General features: G+C 33.5%; 1 protein-coding gene across 2 annotated transcripts in view; it reads left to right on the top strand.

Annotated features, from left to right (window-relative positions):
• The window catches only part of LOC143921096 (forkhead box protein O-like), a 181038-nt gene that overhangs the window by 10946 nt on the left and 145346 nt on the right, over nt 1-24746 (top strand). The gene's annotated exons all lie outside the window — the stretch shown is intronic.

Here is a 24746-nt window from a genome sequence, read left to right as displayed (position 1 = left end):
AAGTCTGACCACCGTCATTTCAAAGCTTAGGATGGGATCGAACCCGGAAACTTCTCCGTGGTTAACATAAACTAAACCACCGAGCCATGCTGCTGGCTAAATTTAGTTTTGTAATTTTAAAAGTCGTTCTATCATGGGTACCAACGTATTTTGCCTTGTCTTTACATCTAGGTAAAGCTCGATAACAAATTAAATTTTTACACATTTCTGCTTTTTTTTTTAGTCTTTTCTGAACAATTTTATAACTTTGCGAGTATCCATAAGAGCATCAAAGAAGCTTGGTTTCAAACTCACTATATTATTCCTAGTTTCAGAATTATCAATTTCACAGTCACTTTCTGCAATGGAATCTTCATTAGAATATGCAATTAGAGTCATCGTCAGACATTGATATTTTTCTGGTATAATACCTCTATTACAGCTAGATGTGTTGCATGATTTATGCAAAGTTCATTGTCAACTGGACTTTCACACCCAAACTTTTTCAGCGCCAACGGTCACTTAAGACGGTCGTCTTATATAATATACATATGTAATACCTGTTTTTTATACAATGAAAAACAATTATTTCAGGAGTTTCAACCGTAAGAATATTATTTTCAACAAATAAAATGTAAAATATATTACGCACATTTTAAATTAAAAAGACCCGGGAGATTTTTGTTAAAAGTTTCGGGACGTCTCGTCACAGAATCACTAGTGAAAATATTTTATGTACATTTAGAATAATCAATGACTTTTTAAAAATCAATGTAACTGTTGAGAGATAATAAAAAATGATTCTCTTTTAGATTAATTTAGTAAATATAGCACTGATATTAAACTTGTATAGGTTTAATGGTAGATATTTGCAAGTCGTAGAATTTTGATTTTGTCGTGTACGAAAATGTCAAGGTGTAAATGTCAGAATATTGAATATTTTGTTGAATTTATACTATGTCTATAATTTTTGGTGACAACATTGAATTTTCCGCCTTGCGTTTGCTTGTTTTATGCATTATATCATTTTTTAGTTGAGAATAGTAGGCGCCGTTATACATTTTCGTTTTTGTAACGCGATGCTTACATGGTGATTATATATATATATATATATTATATATAATCACCATGTAAGTATGTCAATTGCATTCATAAGGAATGTCGACAGTGCATTGAAATATTCTTCAAAAATATGGTTTTTGGGATTTTCATACTAAAATCGATCCGTTTTAAATCAAATACATATATACGTATGTATGTACCACACCGGTCTACCTTTTCAATTTGTAACGATTTGTAATGTGGTGTGGTATCTTTATACATATGAACGGATCTTCTTGTTTAATACAATGCAGACGATTTATATTAATTATCTTGATAAACGCATACGTGCGTTACAAACTGCAATTACCTATACATACATTCATCTGTATTTAAACAAGTTTTTTAAAATGCCAAATCGACTATTTATATGGATCTTTCATTTGAACGATTTTTAACACTTTGAAATGTGTATAGTATAATAAATAAATACATTAGAGATCCTATTCAGATTTTATTTTATCTTGGTTTTTTAACACGTTCCATTCTCTTAGTAGTCCGACTTGTCAGTGAGGACTATTCTAATAAAATATGCATGTACCTATTTATGTTGAGTTTAAGTCAGAAATGTGCCACCAAGTATCAAATTTGAGAACTTAGCAATTGTGAAAGGCCCATACGTTAAATTAACGCAGTTCTACTGAATAAATTCTTAAAATAGGTGACCTTTTTTAAAAAAAAAATCTTCGCACAGTTTTAAGCTCCCCTCTCCCCATTCAATCGAGAGTTTGGTTACGGCGAATAGAAATAGGGACGTTCAATGCCAAACAAGTGCTAAAACTGTGCTGTACGTGCATGCATACATAGTACATACATGTGGGTATGTCTCGATTCTTTAAATACACATTTATAAATTGAAAAGATTGACTGTTTATTTATTACAATTATTTATCGCTATTGGCGTATTTTCGAACTTTCTTCGTAAATTTTAAGTCGAGCAGAGCTGGGTACTTTTACTGGTGTTCCGTTCGAGGCCCTTCACACTCGGCCAGTTGTACGAAACGGTGGGTTTTTATTATATTTAAATCGTTTCGCTCGTTCCCGCACGCAATCTTCTTCTTCTTCTTCTACTTCGACGAGAGTAATTTACACTCATCAGATGTGCATAAATTACGCGGTCGTGTTTTGCAGAGAAAGTGGGTGCTTTTAAAGTGCATTTTTTTAAAAGTGTGTAATCTCTTTCTGCTTAATTTGTCCGTCGCTTATCGAACTCCCTCGAATCTGGACGGATTCTTTGGAAACTTTTATATACGATGGGTTGTTTGCTTTTTGTGTCGGTTTTAGTCGTTCTTTAACCTACATATGTACATATAGTGCATGTACCTGGCATGTAATGTGATGTTGTAAAGTTATAATTGATGATTGTTCGATCTTTCGTTTGAGTAAAAGTCAAATGTATGTATGTATATCTATAATGACTTGGAAATTTTTCATTTTCAAAAAATTCACATATTTTATAGCGTACGAAACTACATATTATTTGCATATATCTTTTTCGATGTTTTTTGTATTACAACTATGTGCATTCCAGTAGCGTACTGTGACTTTTAAAACAGAGGGCTAGGTAGGGACAAAAAATTTAAATTTTTGATTTATATAATATAATAATAGACTGTCTTGTTTTCAGAAGTGTTAAACTGTGAAAAGTGTTCAGATTGATGTTCGATAGACACCAACCATAATGTTCTCAGTGAAAATTCCATAAATACTCGAAAGGTCGTGTAAACTAAATGTGTTTTATCTTCGATGGAATGCTTATACATAATAATTCGTTAGTACCGCGAAGGGAACAGAATTGAGACGGTGAGTCCGTGCATGCGATCAACGCGGCGAACCATACCGTAATAATCCACTACCACTACCCCTACCTCAGGTAGGGCCAATTCCGGTTTCTGAACTTCGCTAATCCAAGTCATCAATATCAATATCGACAATGATTTGAATTTATTGTAATTGAATGGTTGATATTTTTATATTTTACGTAAAAGATTTTAGTGGACTAGTCTAATCCAATGACGGCACGCCACTGTTACATACAATTCTAGTGAAATTTTTTTCAAGGATTTTATACATACATATGAACATATGTACATACAAACGTTAACATTTTGATTAGTTAGGTTTTGAAAATGTATTCAAAATACAATTCAAATATAATTGATATTTAGTTGAATTTCCCACTAGTGGTATATCATCCTCTAGACAAAAGTGTTTGGATTATTTCCGTTTTCCACATCTGAATGGATATCATTGGGATGGTCATAGGTGTTGACTCTTCAAATATCATTTCACACTTATTATAAATATATTTATAGACTCAGAATAGTATTTCAAGTGTTAAGTGAAATTTACGCACTCGTTCAAGGCAATTTCACTTGGCAACAATTGGTTATTCTATCAACATTGTACATATAAAGGTTTGATCAGAATCAATGCGTCAAAAAACATTGAACGTTGACACTTGTCGCTCTATGTTCGTCGTATTTTGGCTTGACAAATGTAATATATGTATGTATGCACGTATGTATGTACATTGGAAATGTCATTTTGTATCGTTGATTGGGTTTGGCGATACAGAGAGTGATTATATATGCATAATGATGGCAATAACCTTCACTCGCTAATCTGGTCGTACGCGTTTACGTACTGACATACCTCGCTTGTTTTAATTTTTTTCTTCATTCTAGTATTATCATTCGAGAATGGTAGCCTAATCTAGATGCGTTTGTATACCGATGCTACGGTTCCAATTGAAGAAAATTGGTCAATTGAATTTCGCACACATAGTACGCAAGTCGACTGTTGTTTTTTGGGTCTGGTCGCGCGACTTTCGAATGGCGCGGCGCGTCTGAACCGAATTCTTGCGTGGTTTTCGCTTCTATTTCGGTACCCAGAGAGCCGCTGCTTGCTTCTGCTTCTGCTGCTGCTGCTGCTACTGCTACTGCTGTTGCTTCTACCAACTCGGTACAACATCTCTCACTCGGAAGCTGCTGGTGTGCCGTACAACCGTGTGATATAACAGACCGGAATGTACCGGCCGTCCTTGTGGCTGCGGCAAGTTCGGCTGTACTAAAAACGCTTACCATGGCGAACGTCAAACTCGGACCACGAGATATATGTATGTACGTACTCGTACATGCATTGAGCACGCAATCAGAACAAGTGCTATGAATATTGACGTAGAACTACGTCTACGTTTATTTTGATTTTGTACAAGCCAACAGTATGGCTCAGTGGTTACGTTTATGTTTAGAACCAAGAGATTATGAAGTTCGATCTCAGGCTGTTAGACTTGGATATTTTTGACTACAAGTCGATCGTTTCTTACCAGAGTTTGCCAATTTTATCTGATCATTGTTGAAACGGTTCCTCAAAATTGGTAAAAAATCATCCTATGTACCTGCTGTCACAAATCTTCTGTATTTGATGTATGTATGTACAATTTGTCAAAAAATTATCTACAAGTCTAAATCCATAGATGTGTCAATGTATTAATTAACTAATTGTTAATTTCGTGTTCTTCATGTTCTCGATATACAGTGATTTATTTAATAAAAATGCTGCATTGTTTGTAATTAATTGTCTAGGAAGGCGCATCGGGGTCTTCCTGTCAAGCCTTCCTGGTATATATCTATGTAAAAATAAAATAAAAATTAAATTCAGCGATCGATGCACCGACCCGTTTGCAACGGTCATTGACGGGTTCGTTACGTTTTTACCACCATAAATTTGCACATATGTACATATGTACATAAGTTCCAATGTGCGCAGGGGTTTATTTATTTCTATTCGACACACCGAATTCGGATATTTTATCGTTTTAAACCATCCTTTGAAATATCAACGGGCGTAATTCTAGTATTTTTATAATGGCCGTATTCATCGCCGTTTGTGATTTCGGGCAACGGCGTACTTCAAATATATATACCCCTTCACTTTATACGCCGAACTTTACCTTGCCCTCCCCTCGTTCCACCCACAAATCCTCCCCTTCGATCTACAGGTGTCTCTCGGCTCGCAAATCCCACGGGAGTTGAAGTGGGTGTACTGAATCCATTTATATATGTATATACATATATCTATAGGTATATGTTTGTAGAGGGAGTGGATCGTTTGCTTAATTGTTCCAGACTGAATTGATTTTCAAATGTGTAATGTAATGTTTTTTTTTTGCGTGCGTTTACAATTTTAAAATTGTCCGCTTTATATTATATACGAAACGTGTTTCCTTTGTCTCAAAAAGCACATTGTCTCTCCTCGGCCTTATGCGAAAGTGATAGAGTTGTCAGTTACACGCTCAATTATTGTAATAGGCAGGTATTTAGTTTGTCGGAATGTGTTGCGCAACTTTGTTTGAAATGGAATTTATGAACGCTCAAATGTACCTATCTGTGATAATTTACAATTAATTTAGGCTTTGACAGTTGTGTTTGAATTTTTACTTTATCTATGTAAGTAGTAACAATATATGAAGTTTTGTGATCATGCGAAAATTCTAAGATGACTGATGAAGTTTTCATGATCTAGAAAAAAATTGTGTGTGTCCGTGTATTTTGGGAATTTTTTGAACACCGTTCGTCCTATCGTACTGAAACTTAGTATCGGTTACTGAAATTCTTAACGATACGACGTAAATTTTTAAGTTGGCCGGAAATGGTAACTTTGCTTATATATGTCCTCTTTTTTTTAAGTTTTTGAATTTAATTACCTCCCAAACGCTAACCAAATGAGACTGAATTTTTTTCACTTGTATCAAAAACTATAAATTTTGTACCCTAATATAGATATTTAATGTGTATAATATGTATGTATAGTGATTTTAAGTAATAAAAAAATTGAACAAAATCCGAAAATAGAACTTTTTGCCTTTGGTAATTTTTCTTACATTTGGGCTCAATTTGTATCGAAAATGCTCTCATAGCCGGTATGTGTGAACGTGTATGTATGTTTAATTATCAGATTTTGTTTTGTAACCTTCTTATATTTCTCAAACACATAGATAAAGTCGTGGGTTGGTCACATCGGAATTTTTTTTTATTAGTTGAGGAACAGAAGATTCGTTAAATTCCAAAACTTTTATAACCCTGTAGAGGTCTCTCCATTTACCGAGGTATATTTTGCATCCTTATTATTTGATGACTATTATTATTTAACTCTTTAAATTTCTCTAGATGCTTTTCATTTCACTTTTTGAAAAATGTGTAAATTTCGAAACTTTCAATTAACTTAAGGCAGAAGTAGGTTCAAGGAGTTAGATTTAGAAAGAAGGCCTACTTTACTTCATCTTTACAAACTTGCTTTGAAGTTGTCATGTAATTAAATTCCTTAGGTAGTATTTGGTATTACATCATTTAAATTTACTACATAACGTGTATGCACGACTATATTATGTAATTCAAAATTTAGTTGGATTTTTCAAATAGAGATATGTATTTTTATCATCGTTGCAGTCCTTCTCGATCTAATTTTAGATACAAATCATTCAAGCAATCAAATCAAATCAAGATAAAAAATTCCACAGTATGATATTTTCTTTCGATTACTTCCATACAATTATTCTGAAATCAAAATATTGATCACAAAAAGAAATAATTATCATTATATGTACAACAAAAATTATAACCATCATTAAATGCAAATTTTTACGATCAGTGTATATTCAAATGGAACGCATTTTCTTCTGTGTATTTTATTTACTCAATGACAAAATTCTCATATCATTACATGAAATGTTTTTTAATAAAAAAAACAATTTTTAACAGGTTAAAAATACTTACGTATAATACAGACTTTTGCCTAAATCTTAAAACATGAACTCGTGCAGTTAGTGGATTTAAAATGTTTGCCGAACATTCGATAAAATTGCGAGAAAATAATTTTATTAACAGTTCGAAATTATTTGGATCATCCGAATAATATTCGACACTATTGGACCAATGCCATATCGCACCGAGCACTCGGACGCTACGAATCTAACCCCGTTTGGTGTAATTAATTCCGAAACAGCACACCTATCCAGAGGTTAGGTTAGGTTAGGTTACTCCTACATTTACCGGCGAATATGACGTCGATTGCGTGACACCGAAAACGGTCATCATGAGTGTTATTACGATACAACGGCGTGCCCTTCTCGCGGCGGGCTCTGATTGGTCCGCGGGCCTAGCGAGCGAGCAGTGTATTATACAGTGTAATATACTACGTGCGTAGTATGGCGTCGCGCATGCGCACATCGAGGCAAATTAGCCTCGTGCGCAATCGCATGCGTGTTCAAGGGCCACACCGAATCGTCAGCCACCGGACCGAGCACGGCTTTTTGCCGAAGGGCCAGCAGACCGGAATGATTGGCCGGTTCTTCCGAGACCTACGAAAAAAATCTCGGCTTATGCGAGGCCCGGTGAAAAAATACGCCACAGTCACACTCGTTTTTCGAGCGAACCTTGAAAGGTTGAAAAGAACCCATGTAGTATGTATGTAGATATTATGCATTCGGATTGGTGGTTACTAATTAGTTTAGATTTGGTACTATTACACTTTTAGTCTTGTCTGCTGCAGTGCTTTGTGTGAATATCCTCCCCGAGTAGGGGTTCTAAGAAACCGCCCGAAAGAAAAAGCCGGTTTTCGTTTTTTTTACAAATAAAAAGCCGGTCGACCGGCTTTCACCGGTTTCAGAAAATTAAGTATTTTTTTGAAGTTTTAAATTTTTATATCGAAAAAGAAATAATTGCTTATAAATTAAATTGAGTTATAAATATTATGAACTTTCATAAGATCATTAATACATACATATATATATTATTGTTACAAATATCGCAGCCTTAAAATGGCAGATCCTGAGTATGGACAAATAATTAAATGGTTTAAATAAGCTACTATCAAGACGGCGAACTCGCAAAAACTACAAATTCTGGAAAACTCAAATTGCCTAAATTCTGAAAGGCCTTGTGTAGGTTATTGAAACTACTTCCAATAATATTTTATTGGTTTATGACCTGGTCTTCGTCCGTCTCAAAGCCGCCGCTAAGTGCCGTACCTTTTTTTGTTGTCCAAAGAAATATACGCCTATTCCTTTAGAAAGTTTGGATCCAATACACATTTTTTTTTTTTTGATCTTTCTTAGAAATTTGAAATTCATAATTGTTGAAGCCTTAAAAAGCCGGTTGATTTCGGTGTTTTAAATGATGGTCAAAAAGCCGGTATTTCGGTTTCGGTTTCAGCCGGCTTGGAAGCCCTATCCCCGAGGGACTTGATGTCGTTTTGAAAATGATGAGGCAGAATCGTATCGGTGAAGGGAGCTTTTTAAAGTTGTTGGGATCAATTCTTGTCGTTTTCCTTACAATATTATAGAAATATTTGTATATGATTCTCGCGGGATTTGACGTGTCTCAAAATATTGTGAAGCAGAATCGTATCAGTAGCAATACGATTTTTTTTAGACTCCATTTGCTTTGAAAGAATTTGTGCAACAAATTCTAGTATTATGTTCTGTAGGATTTATATGTATATGTACATATTGTATAAATATCCTTTTCAAAGAACTGGAGTTGTTTCTGAAGATGATCAAGTACAATTATACTCAATTAGACTTACATATGACTTCACAAACAGCCACTTGCCAACATGCTACTGTTCCCTTTCCTGTTGTTGGTGTAAGGTAGATATGATCATGAATTCATTGCTAATCATCTTCAAACCTTTCCCTCGCACTTATTTCAAAAAGCCTATCATTTTTACAAGGCTATTCTATGTTTCACTTCGCTAATCGTTCAGGCAATATTTCTACATTCTTCCGATCGGTTTGAAACTGCCATTTTGCGCGGTTTGGTCACCGATAGAAATTTAAATCGCATACGACGGTGGAAAATAATCGTAATAACCATGTTTAAGAATCCAAAAATTTTGGAGCTAATGACAGCTCAGTTACGCCAGTGGCCAGTTGCTTTATATGTTCGACTTTCCCTCCCCCCACTCGTTTTGTCAGATTTTAATTGTTTAAACGCCTATAACTTTATCTTTTTCACACTATATCTTATTTGTAAGATGTTCGAATATTTCACCCAGGAATACCAAAATCAAAGGAGAAAATAAGAGGCTTGTAATAATAAAAGCCACTCAACCGAAGAATCCGAAGTTTAAAATAGAAATTGGTGGAAAAATTTTATATAAATATTATATATGTATGTATGTATTATAAATTTTGACTGTTTTGAGTTCTGCTAAATTTTCATAGACTTTTTTGATCATATCAAGCTGAAGTTTTTCATTTTTACTTTATCTGGTCATTTTCGTTCCGAATTGAAAATTTATCAAGTTAAAGCATCTTTAAAAGTTCTTATAGAATTTTAAATTAATTTCGAAGAATTCGTTTAATCAATATTGTGAATTCGTTTCACCGATGTTAAAAATATTAGCAATCACTTCCACCTTATGTGTGTTTCTATTGTATTAGTTTGCCTTCTTCAATTGAAAAGTTTTACGTAACTGAACAAGATTGTGTGTGCACAATTGTGTGTATATAATCGTATGCCTTTGAATTTCAAGGTGCTCGTGAACTTGTGCAACACGTGTACTTTTTTTGATTGTGTGAAGAATTGCGTTGTTGCTTTGGTGTTGTTGTTACTCGTTCGGTGTTATAAAATTTAAAGCTGAAACCTGAAAATTTCCAACTTTACTAACTTTCCGCTACAAAAAATAATTCAATTTGCTCCCTTTCATACTTCAATAATACTTGGAAATACGCTTTCAAAAAATCGTTTCACCCTTTGTCCCAAAATTCTTTTGATATAATGCTCTGAGCTCTGCTCGTATCCTTTTTTTGTTGAAAATGTTTCATGTGCCATTTTGAATACCTGTAATCGTTAAAGACAATATACTATATGTATAGTATTTATGTATATATTAAGCATTATTGGGATTAGCTTTTCACAGTCGTGTGTAACTTCGATCTGTAGATTTAACATTTGACTCATCTACAGAGAAGTGTGATTATAGTCTGTAATAAGCTTATAATGTTCGTAATTAGCGTACAAATATATGTATGTGTATTACAAGCCAATTACATACCTAGTAATTACACTCGTTCGAACGCGTCTTAGGGTGTTTTACTTACGTGTTTAAATATCTGTAATGAAAATTGCTCTTGATTCTTAATTACTGAGGATGATATTATACTCCAATGTAATACGAGGACATCGATTCATAAAATGGTATGTAATTTTTATTTCTAAAAGTATCCATCTCGTAGATATATTTCGCATTCTGTAGGGTACGCTTGTATAAAATTACCAGTAGATACATACATACATATGTACATACGTATATCGTGCTAAAATAAATATATTCAAATTTTTGGTATTAAATTTATCGTCCAGGGAATGCAATGATTTATTTGGCGGAACGGAATTCGTTCATTTTAAATATGCATTCTAACTTAAATCGCAATTATTATGGTGAATTATTGCAATAAATTCAATCGCTCGCTAAAAACTGCGCAACGGTGATAATAATAATGTATGTACATATGTATGTATATTTAATTCCGACATTAAATACAGACTAAAATATACAAATATTATATGTATATATGTATCTGATATTGTATGTATGTACCTATGTACATATGTATATAGTGGATGAATTTCCCGGAATTGCCGGTGCAAGTTTCTCATAACAATATGTAGTTTATGGATTTATTTGATCTAGTGTACATACATAGATTATAAACACACTTTCCCGGCAATTTCAGGTGTTTTAATATAGAAGCCCTTCGATTCTGAGCTCCGAGCCATTCTACGGTCAAATTAATGATAACGTGAGATAGTATACCAAATTCTATATTGAAATCTATGACATTTCAAACACGCACATCGCCGGCGTTGCTCGGACGTTTTTATTTGTGAGCTTTCCAAAACCCATCTAGGGTCTGAGTTGAAGTATAAAATAGTACACATGTATTAATGTATGTATGTACCTATACATAATAGATTTCATAATAGAAATGTAGTCTCACATATGCAATAAACTGTGGGCTTGTATAGCGGAAAAACGATCGTGTAAACATCCATTTATGTATAAATTGATAGATGAAGGTATATATATATATATATATATATATATATATATATATATATATATATATATATATATATATATATATATATATATATATATATATATATATATATATATATATATATATATATATATATATATATATATATACACCTTCTATATATATATGTATATATATATATATATATATATATATATATATATATATATATATATATATATATATCTATATATATATATATATATATATATATATATATACCTTCTATATATATGTATATATATATATATATATATATATATATATATATATATATATATATATATATATATATTTATATTGAAAAAAATTAAATTCTTACGTCGCCCACTTGAAAAGCTTTCCTTTTCGTATGAGAAGTTTTCCCATTTTCCGGAAACGAACGCGGTCATAATATAAATTGACGGAAGAGGTGGTAGCAAATTTTGAAGGGTGGCAAGGCAGGATGGGAGCAAGGGGGGGGGGGAATAAAAAGAGGCAATAAACAGGATACAACTCATACCGAGAATGAGTGTGTGTAAATTGGGTGTATATTTATGGGCTTTAGCTGCTGAATCCATGGCAACGCATCAAAAACGACGTCAAGGTTTTCCAATGGGGGGGGGGGGGGGGGCGCCCTTGATCTAATTTTCACTATGCTCGAGCGACGAATTACGCCATGTTCGTATTTACACGCCGTTTTTTTTTCTTCTCTCCTCAGAACTGCGAATTGCGAATGCGGACGCGAAAATGTGTCTCGTTCGTCTCGATTTGGCATTTTCCGATGTGCCGTTTTCCTAGACCGGAAGGCGGCCGCTCGTATGCCAATCAAATTGTTATAGTATGCATATTTTGTTTACAAACAGTGCTTTCAACTATGAGATATACAGTACGTATCAACTATACTAGATAGATACGTACTGTAATTTTATAAGCTGGTTTTATTACGAGCGCACGTGGAAAATTTGCATATCTGTATGTATATGTATATGTATGTACATACACAAGCCATTTCAACACATAATCAGTCATTATATTAGTTTAATTTTTTTATTATTTAGCTAATAGTTTCGTAGTGATGTTTCGTAGATTTCGTAGTGATTTTCGTAGCTTACGATGTGATACAATTTACTTTATTTAACTAGCGCTATTATACTAAGCTAATGTATTGTATGTATTCATGCAATTTTTCAAATTTTTGTACATATTTTAACATGGCACAACTGTCTTTTATTTGCAAATGTAGTTAATATAAGTTATAAATTATGACCTAAATTTTAAATTCGATTCCTTTCCAAAATCACCCGTTTAAATGGCAATAAAATCTGAAGGCACTTACTTACAATTTAAAGATAGTCAACAGCAATTAAATTATAAAGAATTATCATATTCAGTTTATGACAGTTTTTAAAGCACTGTCCTGATTAATTGGACTATTTTACATACAATTATTGTTCTGGAAAGACGTAAAATATACATTAGATTGGTCTTTACATTATTAAAAAAAAATTATTGTTTCAGTTTTCAATAAAACCGAGTCATTCAGTAAAAGTATCACAGTCTAATTTTGTATCGATGGATAACGTATCGTGTTCATGAAAATTTTTGACTGTTTTGTATCCGGTGTTGATTTTTATGGGTTTAGTATGTTAAGGCGCAGACACATATGTACATATGTATATGTAGGTCGATATATTTTTTAAAATTTATTTAAGATAGTTTTGCATATGTTAAAAAAAACATCAGCACACCCGATCTATGCTATGGCACACAGACCAAAAATCACCCCCTAGAGTGTTTTCGATGATATTTTATCCTTATATTGACATCAATTTGACAGTGATCTACAACGGTGATTTCCATATTTGAAAAAATATAGGAGAAACTTGTTGAAATAATAAGAACGCCATTCCCAGCTGGGAGCTACGAGCACGTGCATGGCGTACGATTTATTGTATTTCCTCATTTATTGTATTTTTCGAGGATAATCAGAGCACCAATAGTCGTATAGTAATGTTATAATTTATTTTCAAAAGTCTTGTAGATATATTATCTACGTCTTTTCATTACGGCATGTATGTGTATATCTATACAATGAGTATACAAAAATAAAATAAATAGATCTCAATTGCTACTAGCACTAATTGCATCTGACTATTGAGTCTTCTGTGTACTCCAGTCTATCAGACGACAAGGGACAAGGTAATAGATTCCCATCTCGCCGAGACCTTATCCGTTTCATTGCAGCCGAGTCGTGCAATTTATCCTCAGCGAATTATCTCCGCCGAGGGAGGGGTCGGAAAATGTCTTCTGAAAGGGTACAACGAGAGGAAGGGTGGGGGGGGGGGGTGTGATGGGTGATTTTTGATCGGCGTAACTGATCGGTCGGAGTTAATTACTGGGATTTGAGCTCTCCCGCGAGAAAGCAACACCTTGTAGTCGCGCGCTGATTAATGGTCATTAATTACTTTACCTTCTCGATTTCGGAATCAATGGCGCACGAAATTAAATCGAGCATGCCACCATGGCTGCCCCTCCTCCCCACCACAATGCCTACATAATAATGTGTACGTTTATATTTCACTTGTTGCGTGCATTAATTAAGTTAATTGAAGATTTTTACTTTTTTCGTAAATAATTAATTTTTCGCGTGCCAACATTGGGGAAATGTTACATCAGATGTGGGGCACACGTGTACGAATTTGCACAGCTATATGTATGTGTGTTTTGCATATACATACATACTTATTTACATGGTTTTTGCGTGTCAAACCTAACATTTGTTGATATTTACATTTTTTTTTTATTTTTACTTTATCTATGTATGTACATACGTAGTGACAATATATGAGGTTTTGTGATCATACGAAAATTCAAACTCGAGATTTTTACTGATTCGAAGTCAGAACCTATTTCTAGATTCGGCACAACTCTTTTAGTTTATTTAATTTTTCATTCTTCGTCAAACACACATTGTCTCATCTTCATTAGAATCTAAAAGTATTTCTTCCATTGTGGAATCGTCAATACAAGAAGGATACACTCGCTTCATAATTGTTTCATCCTAGGATATACATTCGCCTTTACTATAACATATAAAGAACGTTTTGATTGAAATAATTTTCCCGGGATTCGAGATTAGATCTCCCGGGACACGGGACATTAAAAATTTCCTGAATTATCAGGAATTTCGGTCCCGGGTCGACATGAACAGAAACCCTGCATATTATATGTACATATATATATATATTTTTTTTTCTTTGGTTAATAGTATATGTACATGAAAACTTGTGAAATTTTGTAATGTAAAATAGTATGATGAAGTTGGGGATGCTCTAAGTACATTCATGAAGCCTTAAGTGAGTACATTCATGACCATTCTAATGTGGGCTGTGCATTTTATTAATTTTTCGTATGGCTTTTTTTCATCGATTCCTCTCGAAAAATCAAATTAAATTACTAAATATGATTGTAATTTATGTCAGTTGTGTCCTATATATATTTTTTGGAACCGGATCAAATACCAAAGAATACGGTATAGTCGGTTTATATGGCGCCTATTTCGATATATTTATATTACATATATTTAACTGCACGAGTGTGTTGATTTATATATTATACTATTTTCTGGCATTGAAATTCATTATATTATATTTCAGTGTGAATTATTTTGACGACGTTCGAAAGCACGACCGATTTTTTTTTGTTATTATACAAGTTAAACTTACATATTTGAGTTTAATTTTGGTGTAAGCATCTTTATATTTTAAAATTAGAAGGCGAATATTTGCTCTTACTCGGTCTATTTCCGTGCTGTGACTTTTGTGTTTGTTTGTTATTATTATACTTGTTAATTTGTGGCAATAGGAATGGGGTGAAAAAAATCTAAATAATACAAAATAAACTTTAGCGTATGTTGACCTCAGTCTCTATTTTCAGAAATTTTGTCAACCCGCAATTTCACTTTTATTCTTTTTGCAAATGAAATTTATGCCGTCTTTTCTGTCACTGAAAAAACGTCTATTTCTCTCTTCAAGCTTTTGAACAGTTTTTCAAGTTGAAAATTATAAAACACGCGTTTATTGGCCGTGCTTTTTTGTTTTTGTCTTTTTTTTTGCAGCTCGTGTAAGCTTGATGCAATCGCTTTTCTGAATTATAATAATTTATGTGTCGAGGTACGATAAATTTTGATAATGACCTTAACACGTGTATTAGTTATTACACGTTCACATCTAAAGCCGTTAATTATCAACTTAAGAAGCTTTATATACATATGTTTTGCTTAAATTATATATAAATATATATGTATAGCTTTTTTCTTTATCTCAATACAAACATACACACATTTTATATACATATTTATACGGAGTATTTGCAGATGTTTTGTATGGCTTTCTGTGTTGAAATTAAAGGATGTACTTAGTACTTTAAGTATTTATACAACTTATTTAATTATGCATGATCGATTTCGATAGCAATATACATATATTTTCATTACATTCTTCTTGCATATAAGGTAACAGTCCAAGTTTCCATCAGATTATGGTAGATTTCGAAATATCGACTCTTCTTAATTTGGAAAATTTTCTAGCAACCTGCAGATTTCGCTATCACCTTGTATGATTTTTTTTGGAACTGAATTGGAATTTTTTTTTAAATCTTGTCAAAAAGCGTAAGATATTCGTATCGCCGTCGCCAAAGAAGCAAGTGATCATCACGTTATATGAGCTTTCAACACATTGAATCACATTAATAGTTTAATTTGTAAGAAGTGTAGATTAGATAAGAAGTGTAAGATTGTGAAAATTTAATACACCATATAATATTTGTGTGTTGTAACTTTAATCTGAGATGGAAAAGTTGTTGAATTTTGCTGATTTGACTGTTTATTTCTGTGTGGGTAAAATTTAGAGAATATTTCCAGTGAACACATAGTACAAACATGCAGATAAACTTATTAAAATATAATAACAACAATATCGATACGAAAACATTGTCGACAAATTAACGCGAGGTTATCTCGAATCATTTTATTATAGCGTCATTACGTATTTTAAAAGTGGGGTTTGTACGCGAATGTTTCTGATATATTCCAGCTTAGAAGTTCTTCAATTCTTCACACAATGACTGGAGAAAAAATCTTTTATAGCTACCACTCGACTTGCGAAACACTTCTTTTCGTTTGATACACAGTTTTCTTTAACGGGCCATCCGAGCGCCCTTCAGAACGCATTATGTGTATAATATACGTCGAAAATATAGCCGAGACTATAAAGGTATAATATATATCGTCGAATTATTCAAACAATTATGAATAGCTCTACAGTCGATGCTTTAGAATATTCGCAAAGTATTTGTGCATTGCTTGTTTGCGTTATAGTAAACGAGTGCAATGTGACCTTAGTTATGTCAATATTTACTTTTTGACGTTTTCACTCGGAGCATGTGATTCTCGCCTTCACTTCGTCGAGTTGTCTTATTAACTTTATGGACTTGCTAAATTATAAATGTGCATCTCTTCAGCTCAAATAACAACTGTGTTACGTCACTCGTCGTTGCATTCTGTTTGTTTTTGTATTTTATCAAATATTTGCATATAACAGCTTCTTATTCCTAAATAGTGTCATAACTTCTTTGATATTTTCCATTGCGATACACTTTGAAATATGTATGAACACTTTTTGCAACACGTGTGTGTGTGTGTGTGTATCTGTATCTGATACATCAAGTGTTCAATGAATGTATGTACAATGCTCGTAGATTTACAATTCAGTTTCACGTAATATGATTCGAATTAATCTCAGATACGTGTGTCGCTCTGTATCCGTATCGAAGAATTCATGAAAAGGGTATGCGAGCTGAAAAAGGTTGGGAACCATACCACGTTGCTAAAATATAACTTGCACACATTTTCGCCACGATAAGTAGTATGTGATGAATTTTTCTCACGTGTCAAGATTGATTTATTATGGCCAAGTTAAACAGACGTTTAGTGCCGCTCATGCTAATTCAAACACAAGTGCTCTTCTTATATGTAATGTACGTACGTTAATCGACACTTGGTTGAATTATATGTTTCAACATGTTTTACATTATGTGTTTTTGTTGGTCGATTGAAACTCTCAAACGCGAATATTTCCATATTATTTTGTATGTATTATTAAGATTAAGCTGAAATTGCCATTATTCTAGATCCTTCGTTGGTTAATTTTGCATCAATTTTTCTTATGTAGTACACGTGTGTTTAAATACAATGTACATAAATTTTGCTTTTGTTTTTGATGTATTATATACCTAGTTGTTGTTGTTGATGTTTCGATGTGCGGGAATTAAATTCGTATGAAAAGTTTCATTTTAATATAATATCGTCATGTTTGTTTGACCATCTTTCGACATTACGTATACATACATACATTTGTATGTGTGTTTTTTGTTTCGCACCTTTTTTTTTTGGTCACTTTTTTGATATTATATTATATAATATGTATATTATTTACTCTAATTATTTATTGTGGTGGAAAATCGGAAATTTTACACCATGCCACTGAATGGCCCTGAATGGTGAATTAAATAATGTTTTACGGAAGTTGTTTTCCTTTCGTGACTTATATGTATAGGTATTTGATATTTTCCCGTTTATTGTCGTATTATGCTCTTTGTACGTTTGTTTGTTTTTCGCATTGCTGATGATACGTTGTTTAACTCGATATTATGTTCAACAACTACGTTTTATTATAGGGTGAGATATATGTACATATGTATGTATACGTAATGGAATCGTTTGCTTCGTTGTTTACTTTTGAACTGTACCATTGATAATGGACTTATGTTGTTGAAGATTTTGTTATGAAACGTTTCAATGTCATGAAAGTCTAAAGATTTAAAGCCATTGAATCTTTAGACATTCGTATAGATCACATTGATTATTTTTCATTTTTAGATTTAGTTATTATACATTTACATATTAAATATTTTAAAGTGTTCAAGCAAACGTCACGTTACAATTAAACTTTGTGATTTTTCAGATGAAATTTTCAAATGTTTTGAAGGAATGTTATCTATAAATGTATTACATAGTCATTTTGCAATATCATATTAGTAGAATATGTTAGAATGAATACAGAGGAAATATAATAGCATTTTTATTGAAAGCTTCTTGTAGAAATGTTTACAAACATTTTGCTACATTTTAAGTTTGTCGCAAATGACTGATGGATTGAATGATTTGTTACTTTAGGTCGTATCACTTTATTTTATAATATATTATGTATATTAAAAATATATCCAAGAATTCAAGTTTGTTTTACCAGGATAAGCTTTAAATTTTTTTGATCGGTGTAAAATTCATGAATAATTCAAATCCTATCATTATTAATGGCCCACCTTATGTGCGCTCAGTACACATATAATATGCACATATGTATGTAATTCACACATCGAAGGGACTGTGTTAAGTATTTGTGTTTGCAAATTTTTCTTGCAACGTTTACATCAATATAATATTACAGGATATTCTAGAACAAAGTGTTTCGTTCATTAGCCTTTCATCTTTGCGATTAGATAAATGGAAAATATTTAGTGTGGGTCGTTCTCACAATTAGAACAATTTGACGCTCGTGTTTTTTTGTCGTAGTAAATTTTCTTTGCACATTCATTCATTGAAGGTGCCATCGGATATTTGCCGCGTGTCGGATGTTTTTGTGTTTGTATAAGAAGGAGAGTAGATATAATAATTTAATCTACTATACATACATATATACAATTTACGCATCAGCGTAATATTACAATATCGTAATGTGTCGATTCAACCACTGAATAATTATCTTTTAGATTGTGCCTACAAATGAAAGTATGCCGAGGTTCGATTTAATTTTTTTTTTATATTATTTTTTAGTTTATTTTGGATTCGTATCTTGATCGTGATAACCGATAGTGGTATCGATTTTTTAGTATCGCAATTTACATCATAAATCGTCCGTACAAAAATGCGTGTCAGCTTATGGCAAATAAACGACGTATCTTATCTGTCGTTGTGCAGACGAGCGCAATATCCATTTATAAATATCAAAATTTTTGATTTTAAATTTTCTTGAAGTCGGTTTATTTTAAAAATGCGCAATATTGTTTTTTAATCCTTACGATATATGTATGTACATACATATACTATGTATGTATTGCGATACAAAAATGTAATGAAAATAATTAGAAATGGGACGAAAAATAGTGTCTGAACATATAAACTTGTGCTTTGCTCATTTTTAATTGTACCAGTAAAAATCTGATTTTCGATAAAACAGAACATATGTGTGTTTTTTGTCACAAATAAAATTTCACTTTCTTGCAGGCAAGTGAGAATGACTTGAATGAATTTTAAGCACCGAGAGGTTGCCGGGTTCAATTCCGTGCTAATCTTTAATGCTGCTGGTCAGACTTGGATATTTGTGACTCCAAGTCGATCGTTTCCTATCGGAATTTGGCAATTTATCTGATTTCATTGTTGAAACGGTTCCTCCATCGAAATTGGTAAAAACCATCCTACCCCCTATGTCGCCACTATCTGAATTTGATTTATGTACAGTAAAATGTATCTACAAGTCTAAATCAATAGATGTCTCTATGGATTTATTAATAGTTAGTTTCGATTTCTCGAAATTCAGCGATTTATGTTATAAAAATGCTGCAATGTTTGTAATTGGCCAGGAAGGCGCATCGGAGTTTATCTGTTAGGCCTTTCTGGTATATATTTATGTAAAATAAAATAATAAAAATAACTCGCAAAACCATCTGTCATTATGTCTGTAAACGTTTGTACATATTATAATATTATATTTAATAGACAAATCTATTTTTATATATCAGTACAATGTTTTTATATATATGAGTACAATGTTTTTATATATATGAGTACAATGTTTTTTTGTTAGATGTGTTACATAGTTCAAGGATTATTACATAAACATATATGTACATTGAATACACCCGATGCGATCTAATGTGTATATATTTTCGATTTTTTGATGGCTATAAGTACGTAGAGCTGGATTTGATATCTAGATTGATGGAATTTTTATTTAAATAGTTCTACCCAATATTTTTCTTTAACAAATTAACAAATTACCCTTCGTTGTTTCTTTCCCGTCTAGAAAGGAATTTAAAACTATGAAGATGACCATTCTATTCTAACTTCAATATTAGTGTGTGATAAGCAGTTGTATTACAGGCCAATTATATGATTATTAAACTCGTCTAAATTTACCAAATCATCAGATCATTGGTTTATGAATATATGTAGTGTATATTATGTATGTATGTGACTAATGTACCTACAGACCAAAAATATATTTTTGAACTTCTTTCCCTTTTAGAAGGAAACGTATGGAAAATCTTGGAGTAGGCAATTTTCTGTCAAACAATGTGTGTATATTATGAACTATAATTTTTGTTCAAAAAAAGATAATTTTGTGCGTCTTCATACAATAGTAGGTACATACGCCAATACGGTATGTTATCAGTGCGTAACAAATGGCATGTATTACAAGCTAATTACACAATGTAATTTAAGTCGTCAGTGTCTACCTAGCTTTACAAAATTAATTATTCACATTGTACATATTTGGACATACAAACCATTCCAATTATATGATGTAAAAAATATTAAAAAAAATATATGTCGCTTACATTTCATTCCCCTGTAAAATTTTATATAGCGTTAGCGTCAAAATTTTACATAGCGTTAATTCAAGATGTTTAATGATAGTGTTTACTAAAAAAAACCAATAACAAAAATTTTATAATAACACGCCAACTAAGTATGTAACAAATTATATGTATTACAAGCTAATTACACATTGTAATGATATTCATCAGCGCCTACTCAACTTCACATTATTAGTTTACGTAATAATATTCATTATTAATTCAGGGCTATAGATGCTTTAAAAAAATGCGACTACGACTCCGTTTTAAGAAATGCTATTTTTCGCTGTAGTATTAATGCAGGATGTCTCTTATGTATATGTAAGTGAGTTGGAGTCGCTCGAATTTTTAACGACTCCGTCTCCAGCCAAAAATAACATGACTCTACGACTTTGGATCCGACTCCGCAGCTCTGGACTAAAATTCCATATCATTTAGTGCGCATCAAAAGGCTGTATAATACATACATACGTATATAGGTATAGACCAGTGCAACTTCATGCCGCAAAAAATCTACATATCTATCCATCAATCTCAGACTACATCCCAAATTATAAACGCGCCTTAATTATACCCATTTCACACGTGGCCCCGGTAGCGAATGGTAAGTGCGTCGATTAGATATTATCTAAAACAAATACTTTGAGGTAGGACGAGACCAGGTGACTCATTCATACATAATGTAGATGCGACGCAGAACCGAGTGCGATAATTATATACATATATTCAATTTGACATACATATATTTTTATATTACTAGGTGGTTAGCCCGTTATATGTATATAAACATATCACCCTTTTTGAAAATTTCTATCCTTGTCTTAAAAATCCTTATCTTTTTAATCCCTGTTTGGATATGTATGGAGATTTCAAAAAATAAATGTTAAAATTCATAAGAATGTAGGGGACCGTGTCGCAAACACTGACAAGAATGCACATACACGAAAGAACATGCTCATTTCTACGTGGATAGCCGGGAGATCGTGCGGGGATGGAATAAGGGACAGCGTGGGGGTGGGGACGATGCGTAAGGGTGACGTGAATTGAGCAAAATCTGTGTATGCTGAAACCGCTAGCGACGATAGCCTAGGATATGGCTCATTTATAAATTCCTTTCCCAAACCACTCGTTGAAATATCATCGGGCATATTTATGGAATTGCTTGTATATCACCACCATACATACGAGAGGGAGGGGATGCTGATTTTATTGGATCCGTCACAACTATTAATTTAGATAAATCGACAAACTCCAACATGATACGTTTGAATTGGTTCTTCTTCTTCTTCTTATAATTCCGACTCCATATTCGGACGTAGGCCACTACTATGGGCAGACATCGTTTATGGCCCGTGGGTAGAGTCCCATCCGTGACTTGATGTTCCGGAGCCAAGAGAGCTTCTTTCTCCCAAGCCACGGCTTGTCTTCTATTTTCCCCTCCATGATTGTTTGTAGAAGGCGATATTTGGGGCCGCGAATAACGTAGCCAAAATATTCCATCTTACGGCGCTTTACTGTTTCAAGAAGCTCTCTCTTTTAACAAGGCTTTTATATGTTTCACTTTGCTAATGGTTCAGGCAATATTCCTACATTCTTCCGATAGGTTTGAAATTTTGCTATTTTGCGCGGTTCGGTCAACGATAGAAAATTTTATGTAGAAGCTGGAGGACCGTTTCGTTCCTCACATGCTCCTTCCATGAGATCTTTAACCAGCAGCATGGACTAGTGACTAGCATTTCTTGTAATGGTCAGTGTGGTTATGAGTTCGAGTCACACTGGTTGCTGCTGGCCAGACCTTGGTTTGTGATTGTTTCCTATAAGAGTTTACCAATTTTTCTGATTTTCATTCAAACGATTCCTGCAATATTGGCTTTCTCTACCCATTTCTATCGCAAAATCTTAATTATTATGTTATATAATCTCAAGGCTCGCCGGGTTTCTCTCCATAGACGTCTCTGTAGATGATTGCTGTATAAAATCGTATTGTTGTATAAATGTTTGTTGATCGTATTGTATACGATGTTTGCAATGCACTTTGCTATGTTTGACCATATATGTCATGTATAATTTCGAATTATGTATATAATTTGGTGTATTTCTTGATCTGTGTATATAGTACACTCGTCGCATTGGAGCGATCTGTAATTACGTGTAGGTACATAGATTGATTGATTGAATAAAAATTAAAACATTCTCCGGTAATACTACATTTCAAAGGACTATTCTGTTCAGGCTTGCCACTAACAGCGTTGATTTTGTTGATTTATTCGAAATCATCGACAAAATCTAATAAAATTTTCAATTCCGGCTAGAATTTTAATCCACGACCTGTCTATTGGTAAACAATTAGTGAGCTATACGATGTGTTCTAAAAAATATAGAGTGAAAAAAGAAAAAGTTTAAAAAATTAAAATCTGACAGCGAGAAGGTGGCGAAAAAGGAAAAAAAAAACGATCGAAACAGTGTGGATAAATCCGGCAACGTGGGTAAATACGGCAAATAGACATCACCGAGAACGATAATGGAGTATTTTCAAACTTGTCCATTACGATTATTTTTCACCATCGTAATGGCGGATTTGATTTCCACATATATTGACGACCAAACCGAGCAAAATGGTAAAGTTTGAAAACGATCGGATAAGAACGCAAATTTCGTCACACGAAATCAGACGAAATAAAGTAAAAATCGAAAGCGAAGTAAGAGGCTAGTAAAAACCACAGGAGGTGCTACAAGCTATTAAACTTTTCTCATCGGCGTATATTTTTGACAGTTCCACTAAAGAAGAAACGAATTTGAGGAATCGGGTGCAATTACAGGTTTTATTTTTACATAGAGTCGGAGATAATATCAAACGCGACCCACAGATTAGGAAGCGGTGTCGTGGCTGGCGTGCGTTCAGTTGGCTGTCGCTTGTTTGTTTTTCGAAATTGATTCATTTGACGTAACGCGAAATGTAGGAAGGTGTGTCGGGGGCTCGACCGATTGTTGTTATTCGCCTTCAGCTTCAGAGCAAACGTACCGACAATGTTTACATCTCACACACACACACACACATACACACACGTGTTTGTAACTGGCTTACTCGAACGGTGGCACAGGTTCAATAGGTGTGTGTGTATGTGTGTGTGTGTGTGTGTGTGTGTGTGTGTACGTACATTTTTTCGGAAAATGTGTCGATAATTACTTTTCTCTTTCTCGGTAATGAGTGGTCGTTCTCGGTCTCGGATCTCGGGTTGGATAAGCGAACCGGTTTTTTCCGCTCTTGTCGGGTCGACGTATCGCATTCCGAGCGACGCGCGCGCGACCAACGTTTTTTGCGTTGTGTGTCGACTTTTTGGCCAATCATTTCGACCGAGCGAGTGCACTCGTTTAGTGTGTGTCCGTGATGGTGTGTATTGCGTCGTAAGACTCATTGGCAATGAGCGCTCCTCAAAGTTTAGTCCGTAGAAAGAAACTTTGATGCAGAGAATTTCAGCGCCATCGGTGTAATGGTGTAACGTTCAGCTTTGGTCGCTCGCGTATGCTTGCGAAATTGTCTGAATTGCCTTACTGTGCTGGAAAAATCCGCTAGCCACTGTGCTGGACGCCAGGCGTCCAGTCTAAAATGTGTGTTTTAAGTTACAATTCTAAGGCGGATGTCAATCTCACACAAACTGTTAAGCGCAGCGTACTGAATCCCCCCCCCCACCCCTCTCTCTCTCTCTCGCATTTTTAAGGCACGTGTACAAGGGGCTTCTCGCGAAAGTTATTTCTGTTGCTATTGATGAATGTTTTGGCTTTGATCGTGAATACATACAATTTGATGCTGCATTACGTATATTTGGAGATAAATAAAATATGAATATATATTTCTTCGATAACTTTATATAAGGAAATATAA

Source organism: Arctopsyche grandis, chromosome 13 (genome assembly GCF_051622035.1).
Source record: "Arctopsyche grandis isolate Sample6627 chromosome 13, ASM5162203v2, whole genome shotgun sequence".
NCBI classification, from domain to species: domain Eukaryota; kingdom Metazoa; phylum Arthropoda; class Insecta; order Trichoptera; family Hydropsychidae; genus Arctopsyche; species Arctopsyche grandis.
The sequence above is the reverse complement of the archived record's forward strand: the minus strand, read 5'-3'. Positions and strand labels throughout refer to the sequence as shown.